Below are 8,523 nucleotides of genomic sequence, written 5' to 3'. Positions count from 1 at the left end.
AATATTTTATATATATATATATATATATATATATATGTATACAAGATCTGCCTTGCTGCAAACTTACTTTGTCTGTTCATAATGTTTTATTTGAAGAAGCGTTCAGCGTGTTCATATTGAATGGAGCAGAGCGTGTGCTGAGATGACGGGTGGGCAGTAGTGGTTTTGCAGCCATATGGCAGCAGAGGGACCCAGTGGGTGTAGTGAGACTGTGGGATACAGATTCACACCTACAGCCCCTCTGTTTCATGACTTAAGATTCTTGTAGACCTTCACATGAGTGAAATACCACTCAACGAGACTTTGAATCTGAGTACTGGAGAGGTAATAGAAAGTCAACTTTCAGAGGAAACAACATTTAGTTCCTGTTCTTTTGTTCACAGTATAGGTGCTAGAATGACCATTTGATAATTTGCATGCCGAAACTTCATTCAGCTATTGAATTAGTCAAGTGCTGCTTCAAGACTGGCTTAAAAGTGATTTGATAGACACCCTTCCACAAATTAAAATAGGTGCAGAAAGTCTTAAATTCATAAAGTTATGGCATTAAATGTTGCATGCACTGCAAAAAATTGCTCTTGCTCAGTATTTTTGGTACATTTACTTTGATGCATTTACTTGAGATGCAAAATTAGGAATTAAGTCTGAAACTGAACAAAATTAAGTGATAGGGTATGAAAACTTGTTTTCCTTTTGAATTAAGTTGAGTTTTCTGAGCCATTTGGTCAATATGTGTTCTTGTTTTAATCACAAGCTCACTTCATTTTGATAAATTTCACAGAAAACAAGACTTCTTAACCTGTCATTTTGCTTCTCAAGTGAATTTATCTTGATTCAAAAATCTTTTATACATTTGCACTTGAAAACGACACAATTACTGAGGACGGACATCAATTTGTGTGATCAGAAGGTACAGTAAAAGTTATTTCCATATTCTAGTTCTATTCAAACCTTAAGCTGTTTATTTTAGTAAAAGTAATTTAAAAGCACTGGAGATCTGTTGGAAGCTGTATTTTCAAACGTTGCTAATATAACTTCTTGTGTGCTGCTATGTTTTATTGTGTTACCTTTAATTTATTAATTAAGTTTTCTTTCCTTGGTCTAAAAAAGGTCTTTAAGAGTTAAATTTACTTTCATAAAACCTGCAGAAAATATAACCTTGCATTTTCTCAGAGGAATTGCATTAATTGAAAGGTCATGTTCTCATTGTTAAGAGCTATACTCAGTGCATCCATGTTCTGCAGACTTTAACTTTAGTCTGTACGTTTCTAGAATAGAGTAGTCGTGAACAGATGCGAGCATGCTTTCCCTGTGAGGGTGACTCATCACATTCTGAGGGGTGTAGGTTGTGTGGCAAACCTAACAATGGCAGATGCCTTTGGATTTTCACAGAGCGTGAGTCACTATGTGGTTGAGTTTACCAGTTGGTCTTTTTTGAGCGAGATGCTAACGGTCTAATCAGATTCAATGATCTATGCTAAGCTACAGCTAAAAGTGCTACCGCCAGACCCAGAGATCGGCTGAATGGCTTCGAAATGGTAAAACTCAACTGTTTAACTCTAGGGGAGTTGGAAAATGAGCCTATTTTCAAAAATAGTGGAGTGTTCCTTTAAGATTTCAGACACTATAGTATCTTACATTGTCACTTGACCTAATGTTTTGCACATTTTTTTCAAGTGGTCTAGTTATCATACCCAGTACAAAATTGTTAATTAGCATTTTAAATAAAATTGTGTCAATGTGTCTTTGGTAGGGGGCGTGTCAGAACGAGCCGTTTTAGGGGGGCGTGGCAGAGTCTTAACTTTGATAAAGAATATCTCTTTGGGTTTGAGACTTTAGTCTTTGCAACTTCAGGGATCTTATCTATGCACAATCAGCTTGTAACACTCCAAAGAGAAAGGAAAACTTGAAATCACATCATATGACCCCTTTAATAAGAAGTCTAAAAAATAAATGTCAGGTATTGCAGCTGATATGAGTTTTGGGTCATTTGTCATACTGGGAATGGAAGGTCAAGTTGAAAGCATTGTATTAGTGCAGTGTATACTGCACATTTTGGGAAACATAGATAACCTGCATAAAGAAAATTCACATGTTCATATAGTGCAAACATATCAATATGCAGTTTTTCACTTCACAAGATGTTGATTGGTGGACTGGAGTCATGTGGGTTACTTGTGGATTATTGAGATATTTTTATCAGCTGTTTGGACTCTCATTCTGACGGCACCCATTCACTGCAGAGGATCCATTGGTGAGCAAGTGATGTAATATTAAATTCTCCAAATTTGTTCTGATCAGGAAACTGTAACAGACGCTGGAGTTTGGTTAGAATCCATGAGTGGAAGTTTATTAAAGGTCAAGGCTTTAAACAGACGTCGATAATCAGGCAGAGGGTCAAAGTCAGAGAAGCAAGCAGATCGTTCGTCATACACAGGGGCAGAAGCAGAGACAATAGTGGAAAGGCAGGCAATGAGTCCAAACACAAACATCAGTCCAATCAGGCGTCAGAACAAAAGGGGCAGAGTACAAATAACGTGAGTCAAGAAGTCAGGCAGAATCATACACAGGAAATCAATCAGGAACAGAGGAAGAATAACGCTTGGTAAGGCAGATCAACTGGCAATACTTCGCGATCAGCACATGGACTGGTCTCAGTTTATATGAGAGTCAAACAGGAAGTGAAAGCAGAGGAATCAGAGGGAGTGAAGCACGGTCAGTACTCGGGCGAGGGCTCCCTCTGCTGGCTTGGCGTTACAGAAACAAACTCATCTTCATCTTGGATGACCTGAGGGTGAGTAACATTTCAGTATATTTTTGTATTTAGGTGAACTATTCCTTAAATTATGCCATCGTGGATCATTTTAAGACCAAAAGATCACTGCCAAGGGAAAAACAAGCAGTTATGCGTTTTTTGTCTCAAAGCATGACTATGAATTATTCACTGTTTTGAATTATAATGTTCATAGTGCAGTAAATGTAAAGTGCTACACTTAATAGTATGTATGCTAAAGTAAGGTAGCATGCCTGATTAAAAATTCAGAAAAATCATATTTATTTACAAGATGAAAATGGATGCCATTTACTGAATTAAACATACAGTGCCTCCTGAAGTCATGTGGCAACAATAGTAGCATGCTACTGTTTGAAACATTTATCATGTTATTGCATGCTGCTTCACATACTATTTTTAAGAAATAGTAGGTGCTATACAGTATAGCTACACCATGTTCCATTTTCAACATACCCAATGTCTTTATTTTTTTATGACTGCATGTGATGTCATCATCTTTTGTTCTCTGTTTATTGTAAGTAAACAGCATGTCTAAGCATGTAGATGGTTTTGACCGTAAGCCCAGGCCAGAGAGATACTGACAGCTAGAGTTAAAAGCTATGAGTCATGCAGCACGCACCATTAGAGTGATGTCATGTGACTCATGTCCTGAGTTTAGAGCCTGCAGATATGACCTACTCTCACATCACACTATCCAGAGCACTTCACACCTAGAATACAGAATCAGATCACGTAGAGCTTTGACTTAATCGTTTAAATGCTAAATGCTTTACAGCTACAAATGATGCCTAATGGATCGTAACATTTGGACAAGTGGATTGAATGTCAGAACTGCAGAAGGAAAGTAGTGTTCCAATGACTCAAAAATAAATTGTACTTTTATTGCAACATAAATTGACTTGATATTTATTAAACAACACTTGTCCTAAGAATGCCTAAGAATATTGTTGACCTTGATATATGCCACTGTGGACAGTTTTGAGACCAAAATACAACATCACTACTAGGAAATAGACAAGCATTTGTGCAGTTTTGACTCAAAACAAAGCATGACTATGAATAATTCACTGTTTTGCTCTGTATTATTCAAGAGGGGTGTGCCAGAATGAGCTCATCACAATATGTTCTAATATAATTCAACTAGAACACCTTAATATTCCTCTTAAGCAAAGTGTGCCCATCAGTCATTCTGCCACAAAGTATCACACACTCAAGCAATTAGACTGATGTGTTACTGATGTCAGAAAATTGTACTGCAGCTTTGCTTTATTGTGTATTTTGTATGAAGCACATTACGTAATGAGACTGAAAAATGAAACGGCTTAATATAGCAGAAAAGAATTTGAAATAATTATCAGTATTGTTTGTTTTATATAATAAGTGCTGTTTGCTAAACTTAGCATCCCTATTCCTATATTCCCATGTACATTTCATTTATTTGTTCCCGGGCGGTCAAATATGGTCAAAAATGACAGGCTTGTTAAAAATTGCTTGCTTATCACCAAATCTTGAATTCTTTGTCAACTTGTTTTCGGAACTTTCTTTTTTGGAACTGAGTGATCACAGGCCTCATTATGCACCTCAACTTTTGAGCGAAAACTGCATTATTTGTGGATAATTTTGGTAAATGTCAGCTCAAAAACTATGATCAATCATTTTTTATATATATATATAGACCGGCCATTTTTGACAGGGAACACCACATAAGTAACAAGATGGAGAAAAAATCCAAAAAAGTTATCCAAAAAAATATCAACATTTCTTATACCCATTTTCTGGAAGAGAAAATCATCTCTAGAACACAACACGAGGGATATATATTTATAATATAATAGCACATTTTAATTTGCACATTTTAGCAACAGTCCTGTTCACCCTAGCAACTAACATCATGATAAAAACTATTTAGAACCCGTTCTTACATATTTATGTGAGAACATATTTATGCTAAGCAAAAAAAAAAAAATGGGTATGGTTTGTTTGTATGCATTATTAGCTTCATCATCGTCATCATCACTGCCTGTCAGGTCAGATATGAACTGGAAACTGCATCATTCTGACTTGAGAATCCAGTGCACCGCTCCTGATTGGCTGGAAATGACATCATAGCAGGGTTACCAGTGATGATCAGGCTTTCCTTGCAGGCAGATTGTTTTCCTTCACTACATCCCCCACCCTTGTCTTCTCAGTCCCTCGTTGTCACTCAGCAAAGGATTGTGGTGCACCTTTTGCGAGCAATTCCCAGTATGTGTTCTTTTTTGTCCTTCATGTCTCTGTTAATCGGTTCCAGGACCTCGTTTGCTGCATTCTTTGCTCTGTTGCCATGTGAAAACCCCTGTATGCGCGTGCACACGACTCTCCACCTAACAGACAGCTGGATGACATCATCGCTAGAGCACTGCCGTCTCCCCTCCCCCTGCGGCCCCCTTCAGTAATCACATCCAGCATATACGCAACACAATGCTCACCTCCAGTTTATATGGGTGGGTGATCCTTTCTTGCACAAATTATGTGCTTATATATCATTTCATTGTATTATTAACTGCAAAAATGTTTTTATGCAATCTTTTGTTTTGCATTTACCCATGTGCATCGAGTTCCTTTGTTCTATTCACTAAAGAAAGACATTACATCTCGGTTGGAGATATATGGCAGGTAATTTAGTTTTGTTTGGTAGGGTAAGTGCCTGACTTCAGTGTTCTTGTTGCTACTGGGAAATAAAGCAGGTACAGTGTGTTCTGTTCCGCCATATTCAACATCCATATCAAACCGCTGGGAATATTTCCACCTCACCTGAGAGACCTCGAAACTGCAAACAGGTTCATATAAGCACCTTGGATGCTGAAATCATCAAAGAGTACCCTGCACATTACTGGCCACATTCACACAGCAGCAGAATATTGCTGTAAGTCTTGCATTTGAGTCATTAAAGAGATAGGCTTTTTCCCCCCAAAATTAAAATGTTATCATCATTTACTCACCCTCATGTTGTTCCAAACCTGTATGATTTTCTTTCTCTGTTGATCAAAAAAAGAAGACATTTTGAAGAATGTAGGTAAACGGTTGCTGATAGCCATTGGCTTTCATAGAGGGGGAAAATATGGAAGTCAATGGCTACCACACTCAGAAAAACAAAATGTACAAAAGCTGTCACTGTGACAGTAGATTTTGTACCTTATTTACACCGAAAGGGTGCATTTTAGTCCCTTAAAGGTACATAACCTATTTGTACCTACGTACAGTGTAGGCCTACATTAGTACCTAAATGGTACAAAGCGTAACGCCCCAGTGTCAGATATTATACTGTTGTGTGTGTGTGTGTGTGTGTGTGTGCGCGCGTTTTTGTGACAAATGAGGACATAAATTTGTATAATGACAAAGGTATGACATAGGTATTCAGTCATTTTTTGACAGGGAACACCACAAATGTAACAAGGTGGGGAAAAATCCAAAAAAGTACAAAAAATATCAAAATTTGAGTTGCATTTAGTCCAAACAATAATAATTTTAAAAAAAGTAGTTATGCAAAGCAAAAAAACAAAACAAAAAACACCTGTATGGCTTGTGCTTGTATGCATGATTAGCTTCATCATCGTCATCATCCTCACTGCTGTAAGGTCAGATGTGAACTGGAAACTGCATCATTCTGACTAGAGAATCCAGCGCACCGCTCCTGATTGGCTGGAAATGACATCATAGCAGGGTTACCAGTGATGATCAGGCTTTCCTTGCAGGCACATTGTTTTCTTTCACTACATCCCCCACCCTTGTCTTTTCAGTCCCTCGTTGTCACTCAGCAAAGGATTTCGATGCACCTTTTGCAAACAATTCCTAGTATGCGTTCTTTTTTGTCCTTCATGTCTGTGTTAATCAGTTCCAGGACCTCGTTTGCTGCATTCTTTGCTCTGTTGCCATGTGAAAAACCCTGTATGCGTGCACACGACTCTCCACCTAACAGACAGCTGGATGACATCATCGCTAGAGCACTGCCGTCTCCCCTCCCCCTGCGGCCCCCTTCAGTAATCACATCCAGCATATACGCAACACAATGCTCACCTCCAGTTTATATGGGTGGGTGATCCTTTCTTGCACAAATTATGTGCTTATATATCATTTTGTTGTATTATTAACTGCAAAAATGTTTTTTATGCAATCTTTTGTTTTGCATTTATCCATGTGCATTGAGTTCCTTTGTTCTATTCACTTACATCATGGTTGGAGATGTATGGCAGGTAATTTAGTTTCGTTTGGTATAGGGTAAGTGCCTGACGTCAGTGTTCTTGAGGCCACTGGGAAATAAAGTACAGTGTGTTCTGTTCCGCCATATTCAACATCCATATCAAACCGCTGGGAATATTTCCACCTCACCTGAGAGACCTCGAAACTGCAAACAGGTTCATATAAGCACCTTGGATGCTGAAATCATCAAAGAGTACCCTGCACATTACTGGCCACATTCACACAGCAGCAGAATATTGCTGTAAGTCTTGCATTTGAGTCATTAAAGAGATAGGCTTTTTCCCCCCAAAATTAAAATGTTATCATCATTTACTCACCCTCATGTTGTTCCAAACCTGTATGATTTTCTTTCTCTGTTGATCAAAAAAAGAAGACATTTTGAAGAATGTAGGTAAACGGTTGCTGATAGCCATTGGCTTTCATAGAGGGGGAAAATATGGAAGTCAATGGCTACCACACTCAGAAAAACAAAATGTACAAAAGCTGTCACTGTGACAGTAGATTTTGTACCTTATTTACACCGAAAGGGTGCATTTTAGTCCCTTAAAGGTACATAACCTATTTGTACCTACGTACAGTGTAGGCCTACATTAGTACCTAAATGGTACAAAGGGTAATGCCCCAGTGTCAGATATTATACTGTTGTGTGTGTGTGCGTGTGTGTGCGCGCGTTTTTGTGACAAATGAGGACATAAATTTGTATAATGACAAAGGTATGACATAGGTATTACAAGGAGAAGGTGACTTTTCAGGACATTACCCCATGTCCCCACTTTTCAAAACGCATATAAATCACACAGAATGGAGTGTATTGAAAATCTGAAATAGCACAAAGTTTCCTGTGAGTGGTAGGTTTAGGGGTAGGGTTGGTGTAGGGCAATAGAATATACGGTCTGTACAGTATAAAAACCATTACGCCTATGGGATGTCCCCACTTTTCACAAAAACAAACCTGTGTGTGTGTGTGTGTGTGTGTGTGAAGCAACTTATTTACAAGATGTGAAGCAACTGTATGTTACCAACGTTATTCAAAATATCTTTTTTTTTTCTTTTTTTTTTTGCGTTCAATAGAAGAAAGAAATTCATACAGGTTTGAAATAACTTGGTGAGTAAATGCGATGAAAAGATTTATTTTTTGGGGTAAACTATACCTTTAATACGATTCGTTCACACACATTTAGATTATTTGGTGACAACCGCATTCTATAACCGAACTCATACCCGTACATTTTCAGAACTCACAACTTCTGCTGTGTGAATGGAACTCAGAATGAGAGAAACACTCTGCTGCACAAACCTGTGTCTATCGTGTGTTGTGGGCTTTCATGTGTGATTTCGGTAACTACCAGAGTATGAGCAGGTGTGTCACCTGAAGGTTTAGATCCAGTCAACCGGAACCCGTCAGTTTTGTGGTCTGTGCGCAACACAAATTATTCGCTATTTACTGAAATTTAAAATTTTCTGTCGGTTAATTAAGATCTGACAGATGA

The sequence above is a fragment of the Sinocyclocheilus rhinocerous genome, unplaced genomic scaffold, assembly GCF_001515625.1.
Source record: "Sinocyclocheilus rhinocerous isolate Xijiao unplaced genomic scaffold, SAMN03320098_v1.1 scaffold1004, whole genome shotgun sequence".
Classification (NCBI taxonomy): Eukaryota; Metazoa; Chordata; class Actinopteri; order Cypriniformes; family Cyprinidae; genus Sinocyclocheilus; species Sinocyclocheilus rhinocerous.
This window is presented reverse-complemented; position numbering follows the sequence as displayed.